This window comes from Amblyomma maculatum, chromosome 5 (assembly GCF_055883805.1).
Source record: "Amblyomma maculatum isolate TAMU_Amacu chromosome 5, ASM5588380v1, whole genome shotgun sequence".
NCBI lineage: Eukaryota > Metazoa > Arthropoda > Arachnida > Ixodida > Ixodidae > Amblyomma > Amblyomma maculatum.
The window spans coordinates 76,830,796-76,839,388 of record NC_139348.1 but is presented as its reverse complement, the minus strand read 5'-3'; positions in this window follow the sequence as shown (position 1 = coordinate 76,839,388).

The following is an 8,593-nucleotide window of genomic DNA, read 5'->3' as shown; positions in this document are numbered from 1 at the left end:
TAAGGACTCCCTGTTAGCAGGCAAATTTTAAAGACCCGTCGTTAGACTCACGCGTCGAAACCGGCATATCGAATTTTGTTTGAATTATCCGCCCGAGCCTACACGGTCGTGGTCTAACGAAAAAGCGTTGCCAAGCAGAATAACGGCACAAACAAGATCGAGCAAAATTCTTGGTGGTGGTGAGCAATGAGCGCGCCTTTGCATTAATTTTAAATTTTTTAGTCTGGTTAACCCAGCCATTATGGAAATATGACTATTACGAAGAAAACGATGTTGACAGAAACACTAGCAACAAGACAAAGATGAAAATAACTTTTTTATTAGAGAAAGAACGGCCCACACTCTACAAAGCAAACATATCCCTCAACCGATGAAGGCGAAAACAGCATCTAACAAACGCGTGTAGCAAAAACATAGATATCTGTCACAATCACTGCAAAGGATGCAAAAAATAAGTGTACAAGACACCTTGAAACACGCAATGCGCCAAAAATATCCATCGCAACATTGCGAACTGCCTGTACACGTCAGAAATGTGTTTTCTGAACTAGCAACATGACAAGAGCTGAAAACCACCCAAAATGTATATGAGCAATAAGTGCACGCATTTATACAAGGAGCATTACTCAATTAGTAAAGGAAAACTCAACTTCTAACGACCGTCCTAGCATGAACACGGTATCCGTTAATATCAATGCAAATCCGCTGAGAAATACTTGCTCAATACACGTCCACACACGTAAGTACTGTTGTGAACTTCCTGAAATTGTATGAAAAGTTTTTTATCTATCTGCAAGAAAAGTACTGGAAACTTAAGTTTTATGAGAACAATAACGCGCTGATATTCACACAACGAAGAAGCATCACCCAACTAGTAGATGCTAACTCAACATCTACCAAACGCATATAGCAAAAACGTGATATCTGTCACAATCACAGCAAACCCGGTGACAAATATGTGCTCGATAATCTTTAAACATGCAATGTACCAGAAGTATTCGTAACACTGTTGTGAAGCTCTTTAAATTGTATGAGTAGTTTTTTGCTCTAGCAGCAAGACAAGTACTGGAAACAAATTTCATCAGAACTATAACGCGCCCTGTTCATACAACCAACAAGCATCGCCCAACTAGTAGAGTTGGATTCAACATCTGACAAACGCCTCTAGCAAAAACATGTCTGCTACGATCACTGCAAACCCGCTGACAAATACGTGCATAGGACAACTACAAATTCCCAAGGTGGCAGAAGTGTTCAAATACCAATTGAGAATTAGAAGAAAAAGTATCAATTTCTTTTTTTTCATCACTTCCAATCAAACGTCTCCTCATCGTCGATTTTAGGCTTCGGATAATCAGTGAGGCCGCGGCCAAGGCTTGCTTGAGTCTCTGTTGTAAGCTTTATTCCTGCAGCACACTTCAAGGCGGTATATGATGTGATCCTTTCCTTCCCTTTGTGTGTTCTGAATTCCGGAAATACTTTTTTCGTTTCTGTCCACGTTCTGAACTACCACTAATCGATACAAGTTGTTTGCCATTGCGCATGTCGGCCCCGAGCTCTCTGTAGATTTTAAGCGCTCATTGTATATTTTTTACCTCGCTTCGCAGTGCACTTCCAGCGCCCCAGTATGTCTTCAGAATATTGCCCGTAAATCGTTGAAATTATGCGGCCTGTGCTTGCCAGCGACTTCATATAGAATCGACTAAGCAATTATGAATATTCCTGTTAGGTAAGAGACAGATTGCAACGGTTTTCTCATCGTGCGTGTGGAATAAAGAAAAGCCGGATGTTGAAAGCAGAGTAGCAAATCATGTGCAGCTTAGACAATCCACGAACACAAAAACAAATGGCATACAGTAAACGCAACTGTGAGTTCATTTTCCTTCACCTGACTTCTATCACTGTTTATATATCAGAATGTACTTCTACAAAACTCACTATTACCGTTTTTTTACAGAGAAATTGCATCACAGTGGCGTAAATATTCTTTTGATGCAACTAGCAGACAACATGGATCGCACAGGCACCAAAGTGAAGAACTATCTTCAGTAGCCGTTTTTTTTTGAGGTGTGTAGAAAGATGAGCCAATCTGGCGCCCTGATAATTTAGGCGCCTAACTAGGAAGTTTCTAGCTGTAGCTGGTGAAACGTGTGGGAAAAGCCGAATCGTAATTAAAATCGCAAGTTGCCACTTGTGAGTTGGAAAAGTGAGGCCTTTTTCGTTTATTTATTTTTTGTTCGGCAAATAAAACATTCTGCATTGTAGATTACTGAGTTCGCTAGGTGTGGGAACTTACACTGTAATACATTTATTAATTCCTAAATTTTGCTATGCAGTACTTTCCAAGTGGTTATCGTATTGAATTGGAATGCTTGAAATTCGAGAGGAAACATTCGATCAAACGAAGCAGCTAAGGGCTAGAAATGGAGTCGCCGATCGTGACATGGGCAGCATGCTCCCAAAGGACACAAGAGCAATGCATGGATGCCCCGTGACGTGCTTTCAGGTACATCGCATCGGATGCTCTTGAGTCCTTGAGTGAGGGGCGAGAAATATACACTAGCAGGCAGACATACACCATCAACGCTGGTACGTAAATAATATTTACGCGTTCCTACAGTGCAATAGGTATGCGAACCCTAAAGCAAAATATATGTAGTCGGCACTCCAAAATATCTCTACACGGTTTTCAGAGTGACTAGAGCTCCTAAATTTACCTGCATGACTTTCAGATTTGGGTTCGCATTATTAAACAGCAGTTTTGCCTTAATATTATTTGATGCTCCATTTCTGTTTTTCTCATCAATCTTTGAGAAAACGTTTTTTTTTTTTTTTTTTACCACCTTCAAGTAACAAGGTACCTTCGGAGCGCTGAATGAAATTAGGCAAGTTTTAGTGGGGCGGAATTGGCTGTTATTTTGATTTTAATAAGCATGTAACATGCAGTTTATTAGAGTGGGACAAATTCTGAACGCGTAAAAAGAACCCCACAAAACCCGCATTGACGAAACAGTCTTTGTAGAGTATGCTATGATAGCATTGCATTAATATTCAATGGTCCTTTTCTCACGGGCACTTCTCTTTTTTTGTTCATAAACAGATCCTTAATTATTGACGGCAGATTTTCTACGAACCATAATTTACTTTTTATAAGGATTCTCTTTTTATTTTCCATCCTGATACTTGCTATTTTAGAAAACGTGCAATGATTGTGTATCCTTTGTGGGCAAAAGTGATTTAAATTGTATATGCCTTGTGCGAAACAGTTACGACTTTATACTTCTCCAATAAAGTTCTACCTCAACATAATACTTTCAACTGAAAGGGGAAATTGCTATCACAGAGTCTGACATTATTATTAACTCCAACAGAAATGCTCCAAGAGAAACACCCAATAGGCCGCTGAAAACCAAGAAAAATAGATATAACTCTGCACCTTGGCTTAACCCAACACTGCTATATCTGCTGTGAGCTTCTTTGTCACCGTTCTCCATAAAAGCATCTTCTCGATCCCGAAGCAAAAATGTTTCATCTAGTCTCAGAAGAAAATCTCTGTATCCGCGGATCATTGGAAAATTCTTTCGGACTGGTATGGTCGCCCAGCTTGAGCCCAAATTCTCTTTTGATTCCACAAGCCCTTCTGGCAATTGGGCCGAACCTGACTTTGGTACCCTTCTTGAGAAGCATATATGATTATGTCGCAGAGCACAAGAGAAGCATAGTCTTTTATCGTCCATTATCAAATGATATTTGTTTGTGCTGTTTTGAAAAGCTGCTCTCAATTTCACGAGAAGCGTGGTTTCGTTCTTTTTGCTAGAAAGCATGGCCTCTATAAACGTGCCTCTCGCGAAACAGGGAACCACCATTTTGCGATCCAATGCATCCTCAAGTTCTTGGAGTGTGTCAACCACGTTAAGTTCTTTCTGCAAACTGAGTCTTGAAATAAGCTCACCGCGGTAATAACCCGAAAAGGGTAAAATGGCCATGATCCACACGCCGTAAACAATTCCTCTTGCGCATAACGAGCGCTTACGGCGGGGTATTGGAAAGGACGTAGCGTAAAAAGAGGCGAGAAAAAACACGAAAAATTCGCTCGCGGCGCTCACTAACTGAACGTTTCTTTCTCCGAGATCAGCGGCTGTTAGAACAGCTGAGGAAATTGCAATGCCTGTGATAACCAGAAAAAGACCGAGCCTAGAGTTAACTAGAATATCTAGCAAAGAGACCGGCATTAGGCGGCCTGTTTTCACATAGAATGTTTCTTGTGCAAAGTCTAACGCCGCTGGAATCGCGAACCGCTGCCCTAAACTAGTTGTCACAGTAGTCAAGCTGCCTACCATATCGTAGTTGCTTTTAAGCAGCTCATCCAGGAGCACCTGATGTTTGTACATTTTCCACTGAATAGTGACGTTGTACACGCCAAGTGCATTCCAGATAATGTGCGACATAATGTCATTGCAGAAATTGTGTTTCGATTTCGAATATTCAACAAATGCGCAGCCTATTCGAATTACACTGTTCCTTAGCTGGCTTGGTCTTGAGCGTCGCACATCATTGTCACGAAGATGCTCTTTGGAGTCCTTCGAGTAGAGTGAGAACAGAGCCTTCTCTTCCGATGGCTGTCTTTCCGCATTTTCGTGTGCGACCTGTTCTCGATACCATTGGGAAGAAAAAATGCGCCTTGGCGATTCTGGAAAAAAGCGGCTAAATGTCTCACTCACAACTTTGGTCTCCCCAATTACAAGCCAGTCAACTAAGTAGGACGAATCAGGAAACGTCAAAGTCCCTTCAAAGCACATTAACTCCTTTGCGCCTACCTGCGTTGCCAGAACATATGTTTTGATGCTCGGACGCCTGTTCATTTTCAGATATCGAAGAAACTCGTACCTGGGCAGTGTCCATGTTGTTACCGGCAACGGTACCTGACGAAACCAAAACCGATCTTTAACATCCCAGCGTCCCTTGCATGTGACCAGCGCCACATGTTCATGCTTTGAAATGTATAGCTCAGAACTGTCGGTATTGTTTTGTATAATTTGTTCAAATCTTTCGATATCATTCGCGAGACCTTTCATCCCAGTGCATGCTAACACTGCAGTGAAAATAAACATTTTTAAAATTGCCAACATTTTTCATGGGTAGGAATACTCCTGGGATGAACTCACAATTTATTGTAAGCGCAGCTTCGACTAATTATAGGGAAGTACTGTTATCGCTCAGCACAATCAAAAACAATTCGTAAGAGCAACATTTACTCACCAAATCTGTTTGAATGTGAATAGAATACATATTTTGAGCACAAACATTCATCTAATAACCCTTTCATATGCTCATAACTGTACGTGGTACAACAGCACAACCTTTTACCTCGAGTCAAATATTAACTCTATCAATTATCTTCTGTGCAGGCGATGGATGCATGGGCTTGTGGCAATAATTCCTTGTTGCCTTGCTATATGCTCACTTTGAGACATGTCCTTTCCGAGGCTAGTCAGTCTTCAGGCATCACCAAAGCCTTTGGTCGCAGCCTGTGTAATTTAGTACCCCGGCAATATGCCCTCGTTTTTATAGGCAATCGTGGTTGCTTGCGCTCATGTGCGTAATCAGTCGTTCTGCCCGACGATATCTAAGGCTCCCGTGTGCCAAACATAGGAGCCTGAACGTTCCAGGTACGCGATCAATGTCCGCACCGAAATTGCAGCTTAAGTGTGTCGCACTATCGATCCACTGGCCTCTAGATCGGTGGTACCACTCTCTTGATGATACGTGGGGCGGCAGCAATCTACATCACATCCTTCTAAGCATTTTCTGCGAGGGAAATTGCTTTTAAGTTGGGCAAGGCAAAGCTTTTTTTTTTTTTTACATAGGCCTATTCTCTTGTTTCTTCACTGAAAGGGCATATCTCGCGTTACTATTATCAGATGGGGAAATGTTTTCAACTAAAGGAATATTTTATACGGAAAAATTTACTCCGTCGTTCGGTGCTTCTTCGGTAGAGTATAAGAAATGAGAATGTTCTGGGACTTCAAGGTTGGGTCAGCGGAGCTAGAATCATGAAAAAATCAATTTTAGGTGTCCTCAGTAGTGGGTGTGAGCTTTGGTTGCCGGTTGATTGATCCTTTCTTTTAATTTTAGCTCACATATTTCTCTGTAGTGCCGATATTGAAAAATTTCTTTTTTTATCCTATTCTTGGTTTTTGGTTATGACGATAGAACGGACGACAAATACATATTTTGCAGTTCGTTTTCTGAAACGGACGATATTGTTACGAATGAAGCTTTATTGCCCATATCAGAAGCGTCGGAAGCTTGAGTCCTTTTGCTAGAGCCCCTGCCGCTACGCTGGCGGTAACAAAGGACGTCCCACGTCCGCCGCTATGGCTGAGGGTCGCGCTGGTGAACACTCTCACGGTTCGTATACAGACAACATAAATACCCAAAATGTAGCAGGGGGGACAGCGGTCGATGCAGCTCAGTTGGAAGAGCACCGGACGCGTTATTCGGAGGTCGTGGGTTCGGATCCCATCATCGGCACGTTGTTTTTTCTTCTACTTTGTGTCTAATTAGCTTTCCCCTAAACAGATTACATCACTAATTTCTGTGATTATCCAAGTAAACATTAAAAAAAAGACATAAAGTACCATCCCCAACGCTTTCTTTGGCCTCGCCGACTGTTGGCTTCTTTCCTTCCTGTATTATAACAGCACCCTCCTTTCCCCTTGATTGATCTGCTCGTAGCTTACATGGGTCTCGGTTCTGGCAGTCTTGAAGCCATAGGTAGCGTAAGAGGGTTCTAGCACAGCTTTCGCCCTCGCTCTTGATCACGTTCTACGTGACGCTGGCGGTAACAAAGGACGTCCCACGTCCGCCGCTATGGCTGAGGGTGGCGCTGGTGGACACTCTCAAGGTTCGTATACAGACAACATAAATACCCAAGAAAGTAGCAGGGGGGACAGCGGCCGATGTAGCTCAGTTGGGAGAGCACCGGACGCGTTATTCGGAGGTCGTGGGTTCGGATCCCACCATCGGCACGTTGTTTTTCTTCTACTTTGTGTCTAATTAGCTTTCCCCTAAACAGATTACATTACTAATTTCTGTGATTATACAAGTAAACATTAACAAAAAGACAAAGTACCATCCCCAACACTTTCCTTGGCCTCGCCGACTGTTGGCTTCTTTCCTTCATATATATATATATATATATATATATACTGAAAGGGGGTTTTACTCAACTTTAACAGGGATAGTAACCCTCGCTAAGCTGCACGGTGAGCCATAGAACAATGCAGCCAGTCTTGGCACATACAAGCGAGCTCGAGCAGAGCACTGGCACTTCGTCGTTCTCGACCTCGTGATATCCTCGCATAGTTCACTACAATTTCCCCCGTGCTAAGAGGAGCCACACTGGCGATCTATGCCGAGAGCGAGGAGCGGATCGTAGTAGTTTTGAGGCTGCTCACGTGCGCAGTTTCGCGGCCATGCGACGAAGACATCGACGGGCCTCATGCCCAGCGAAACCTCAGTAGTAGTAAATTTTGCGATTGTCCGAAGTATGCCGAAGATTTTAATATCACGGAGTAGGAGGATGAAGTGCAGCCGTTTTAGGAAGCGGTGTAGGGCGTAGGACAGGCTGCATGGGTGGCAATGGCTCAGGCGGAGGCCGCGCAGCCACAGACCCGTAGGTCGAAAGGGCTGGAACAGAAGGTTGACTATACTGGTCTGGTGCTCCAACATATGTCAAAGGAGCAACAGAAGGAGCTTCAGGAAGTGTGGGAAGTGCTTCTGCGACTTGTTCAGGAATGCCGTGCTGCAACCTTGATAGTAAAGGAGAGGGAGCGTCAGGACATTGGCAAAGGAGAGTTAGGTGACGGACAACTTCTTCTCGAACAAACTGCTTTATTTGTGGCAGCAAGGACGACTGGTCTGTGTCAGGTATTAAAGCTGCAAGAGACTCCGGGTGTGAGAGCGAAGAACTAGTGATGTTATGGCGCTTCCGTAATTCTTCAAAGTTGTGGCATGCGTTAATAATGTCGACGATGGTTGCTGGATTTCTGGCCAGAAGCATCTGAAACGCGTCATCGTCAATTCCGTTCATAATGCGATCAATCTTGGTGCGCTCTGACATTGAAGTATCCACGCGCTTGCACAGGTCTATGACATCTCCAATATCACTTGTAAAATTCTCGCCAGGAAGCTGTGCACGGCAGCGCAAGCGTTGCTGAGCGCCCAGCTTGCGCACTACAGGCCGGCCAAAGATATCGGCAAAACAAGTCTTGAAAGCAGACCACGATGTGGTATCGGCATCCTGGTTGCGAAACCACAGGTTTTCAATGTCCGCTAGGTAGAATGTGACGTTATTGAACTTTTGGTTCTTGTCCCAGTGGTTGTGAGTCCGACCCGCACATATGAGGCCAGCCAGTCTTCCACGTCGCGGTCGCCGGTCCCGCTGAAGACAGGAGGATCCCGCTGGTACAAAGCACCAGAGCAGAACACGAGTGATGACAGGGCGGTAGGAAATCCTCACCTCCATCAAGTGAAAGGGAGAGTTTACTGTGTTCCCAGATAGCATTTGCCGACTGCCAACCTATGGCCG